Below are 5,115 nucleotides of genomic sequence, written 5' to 3'. Positions count from 1 at the left end.
CCTTGATGAACTTCCTATAGTATCCTGCTAAACCCAAGAAGCTACGAATCTCCGAAGCATTCTTTGGAATCCCCCAATCCCTCACTGCCTGCACCTTGGACTGATCCACTGCAATCCCATCCCTAGAAATAATGTGGCCTAGAAACGCCACCTGCTCCAACCAAAACTCACACTTACTGAACTTTGCAAACAGTCGATGCTCTCTCAAAGTCTGTAAGGCTGTATGCAAATGCTGTGTATGCTCCTCAATGCTCCTCGAGTAGATCAATATGTCATCAATGAATACAATGACAAACTGATCTAGATACGGCTGGAAGACACGATGCATGAGATCCATAAAAACTGCTGGAGCATTGGTCAACCCAAAGGGCATCACCAAGAACTCATAGTGCCCATATCGTGTCCTAAAGGCAGTCTTAGACACGTCTGAATCTCTGACTCTCAACTGATGGTAACCAGATCGCAGATCGATCTTGGAGAATACCGAAGCTCCCTGCAACTGATCGAATAAATCCTCTATCCTCGGTAGCGGATACTTATTCTTCACTGTGACTCTGTTGAGCTCTCGGTAGTCAATGCACAATCTCATGCTGCCGTCCTTCTTCTTCACAAACAACACTGGAGCTCCCCATGGAGAAAAGCTAGGGCGAACAAAGCCCTTCTCCAACAGCTCCTGTATCTGCTCCTTCAACTCTCTCATCTCTGTAGGAGCAAGTCGATACGGTGCCTTAGAGATAGGCACAGTATCCGGCAACAACTCAATACTGAACTCCACCTCCCTCACTGGGGAACTCCTGCAACATCGTCAGGAAAAACATCTGGATAGTCACGTACCACCTCTATATCTGATAAAGATCTGCTAGAAACATCTGAGGTAGTGACCACACTAGCCAGAAAACCCTGACATCCACTGCGCAACAGTTTCCTCGCACGAACAAGTGATATCATCTGAGGAATACTGCTAGACTGAGATGCAAAGAAAGTAAACATCTCCCCTCCTGCTGGCTTCACTGTCACTGTCCTACGCCGGAAATCGATCGATGCTCCATTAACTGATAGCCAGTCCATACCCAAAATCAAGTCAAACCCAGTCAATGGAAGAACCACTAGATCTGCTCGAATGGAGTGTCCCTGCAACTCCAATGCCAGATCCCTGATGACACTAGTGGTAGTGATAATCTGTCCGGATGGCATGGTAACATCGTAACCACTGTCTACAACCTCTGGTGTAATGCCTATCCGTCTGATAAAATCCCGGGAGATAAACGAATGCGTGGCTCCTGAATCTAGCAACGCAAACGTGGAGTTGCCTCCAACTAGAATTCTCCCTGCACGCAGAAGATTCCCAACAATTCATACCACTATGCTCCCAAGGTTAAAACACTAAAATCCTTAATTCTAATCACAAAGAAACAAAATTCTTATTCTAGCATGCTGATAATTAAACTCATGTAACAGGCATTCAGTTATAATCGCAATTAAACAAAAGCAAAGAATTGAAAAAGTTCTAGGGGTTAAGTATACCGGTGATCAAGGAGGTATCTGGATCTGCCTCCTCAGCCTGCATAACATAAACTCTCCCACTGACATTCTGCCTCTGCGGGCAGTTGGCAATCTGATGCCCTGGCTCCTTGCAGCGATAGCAGACTCCTGCTCCCAAAAGACACTGCCCGGAATGCATCTTCTGGCACTTCGGACACACTGGATATCTCCCTGGAGTAGGGGCCCCGCCCCTAGTCTGCTGCTGTGGCTTCCCCTGAGGCCTCTGCTGATTCGGGCCCTTAGATGGCCCTGTAGACTGCTTCTTCGCAGGTGGCTGCGAAGAAGGTCGCTGATACCCAGTCTGAACAAACTGCCTCTTACCCTGCTGTTGCTCCCTCTGGATCGCTCTCCGACCCTCCTCCGAACGCAAAGCCCGGCTGACTGCAGACTCATATGTAAAAACATCTGCCATGCGTACATCGTGCCTGATCTCTGCCTTCAGGCCCTCAACAAACTGTCGCAGCTTCTCCTGCGGACTCTCAGCAATCATGGGCACGAAACGGCAGCCCCTCTCAAACTGGCTGATGTACTCCACTACAGATCTGTCCCCCTGGCGGAGACTCATGAACTCTCGGATCATGCGGCTGCGCACGTCCTCAGTGAAATACTTGGCGTAGAAGATACGCCTGAACTCAACCCATGTCAGAGTCGGTAGATGAACTTCTCTAACTGCACCCTCCCACCATGAGGCTGCATCGCCTCGCATCATATATGTAGCACAGCTCACCCTGTCGGCGTCTGTGATCCCCATGTAGTCAAAGATGGACTCAAGTGAGCGAATCCATCCCTCCGCCACCAACGGATCGGTGGTCCCCAAAAACTCCTTAGGCCCCTTCTTCTGGAACCTCTCTGCGACGTCCTCCTCGTGGGACAGTCTGGGACGGGCAGCCTGCTGCTCCAGCAAGGCAGTGATACCCGCCATCATCGTGGCACTGGCCTGCTCCAGTGCTGTCATGGGGTGCTGCTGAGGTGGCGGTGGAGGTGGAGGTGGAGGTCCCCCACGTCGGTTCACTGGTCTGGGAGGCATTCTGCACCACCACATATTTATTTACGTAAATCGCCTTGCATAACTAAGTGTTTAAAAATTAAGGCTAACTTAAATTCTAGAAATTTAAATCATACTATAAACATTAAAACTTACAGACCGGTAGCGTGGATTTCTGAGCTAGCATAGCAGTAGTGACCCCTCCAAGGACCGTGCTCTGATACCAACTGAAACGACCCTAACTCTATAATAAATAAATATGCGGAAATTTTTTTTTTTTTTTTTTTTTTTACGACTAAATAAAATATGTACATATATGCCCATACATATATGCACAAGATAAAATATTTAAAATAAATACATGACTAAATAAATAAACAGTTAAATACTTAAGAAAAATGCATTCTTTAAAATAAATAAACATCTGAGTCAACCCTAGAATTAAAAATATACTGCATAAATAAAATAATTAAAATATGTGCATGCACTAAAACATTTAATAAAATATTCCCATAAAACTCAACCACTAAAAATATAATAAAATGTTTCACATGACATCATGCACGGTGACTCAGAAGCTGTCACGGTCACGGGGCTACTGCAGCACAGCTCATAGATCCTCACCACCGGTAGGAGTAACCTGCTCCTCTACGTACTCACCTGCACCATATCAGTGTAGTGAGCCTAGAGGCCCAACATGCATACTAACAAGGGTTTAAAATAATTTAAATCAATTTACTACTAATACATACGTATACATGAATGAGCATGCTAAAAAAATTACATAACATAACTTACTTAAATAAACATAAACACATAATACATAACATACATACTTGAGTTGTTGAGCACTTATTTTCTTAACATCGAATGGTCCTATCCGTAAGTGTGACCCATACTTATAGTGCGACTGATCAGTCTAAGAAACCATCGTACGAGGCTGGTGGCGAACCACCCATACATAAATGGCAGAAACTGCCCATACATAAATGGCAGAAAACTGCCCATAAATGGCCACACTACTTCAATTTCCACCTAAAATATTTTATTTGCTCAACCATAGAAATTAAATCATAGCATAAAAATTGATTTCGTGAATGCATGTACTTAAATAAATTGTGTGTCCTTCATATATATTTAATTTAATTTTCTTACTAACATATAAATATTAAAATAACTTAAATGCATAAAAATAATTAAATATATAATCAGGACACATGCAATTTTCTCATGGATGGTTCTGGACTGCTGGCCCTACACTCAAGCCCATTAACTTAAGACTTGGCCCATAAATCAACCAAAGCCCATTAAGACTAACTTAGGCCCAATAACACTGTCCCTGACCCAATGGGCCCAAAAGCCCATTAACAGGCCCAATAACTTTCATGGGCTCCCAAGCCCATAAAAATTTCTGGCCAACTAAAAAAAAAAATTTAAATAAAATTATTAAAAGCCCAAAAATAGTTAACTTAACCCAAAATAATTTAATGGAGCCCAAATAAATTAAATAGTACTAATTAAATTTTTGGGAATTTAATTAGTCCATTTAACTCCTAATTAACTTAAAAACTTAAAAATAAAAATACCCGAGCCCAATTAACATAACCCGGACCCGGACCCACTTAACTTGACCCACATTATTTTAGACCCGACCCGGACCACTTGACCCGACCCGGATCCACCTAAAACCCTAGACCCGAACCCTATTTTCTTCCTCCCTCTCGGCCGCCTCGGCTGCGTGAGCAGCAGGCCATCCCGGCCTGCTGCAGCCTAGCTCCGGCCACCGTGGCCGGAGCCCCGCCGGCAGTACCTCCCCAGGGTTCTGCCGGACCGAACCATACCATGGTTCGCACCCCATGCTGCCTAACCACCGAACACGAAGCCACCTTCCAAGAACCCTAATCTGCGTACCTGCTGAACCCTTTTTCTGAAAAAGCTTCGGCCTTGGTTCCTAGCCCCCAAACCAACCATGGCCGACTCACCTAGACCACCTAGGGACCCCGTAGAACCTTAGCCAGCAGCCGTCCCAGCCATGGATAGCCAAAAACGGGAGCATGAATCAAACAAGTCAAAAAAAAAAAAAATCGAAAGCATAAAAGATGGAAAAATCGAACTTGCTGTCAAAAAATCTCATGTTCTGATGATAAGCTCTCGCACTCATACATGCACTGATATAGATGTGAAAGATAGAAAGAAACATGCCTTAATACGGGTTTGTAGAGTTTGAAACGTGTACGACGGGCTTCGGGACGACGGGACAACGACCGGAGGACCTCGAGCTAGAAAGTTCACGGCTAAAACTCCTAGGATGGTGGTGGCCGATGATGAAGAAGAAGTATGGAGGGTGACGGCTGAGTGGGAGAGAAAGGAGGTCGGCTAGCTTAGGGTTTTGGGTAGAATAGGTTAAATTTTTGGTTTAATTAAAATATAAGCTAACTAATTAAATAAAGAGGTTTTAAAACTAAATAATAAACAACTTAAACTCTAAAAAAAAATCTGATAACCTAATTAAAAATCTCGAAATATAATTTTAGGGGAATTTTAAAAATACTAAAAAGTCAATATTTTGACTAATTTTGGATAAAAAT

This window comes from Henckelia pumila, chromosome 4 (assembly GCF_033568475.1).
Source record: "Henckelia pumila isolate YLH828 chromosome 4, ASM3356847v2, whole genome shotgun sequence".
NCBI lineage: Eukaryota > Viridiplantae > Streptophyta > Magnoliopsida > Lamiales > Gesneriaceae > Henckelia > Henckelia pumila.
This window is presented reverse-complemented; position numbering follows the sequence as displayed.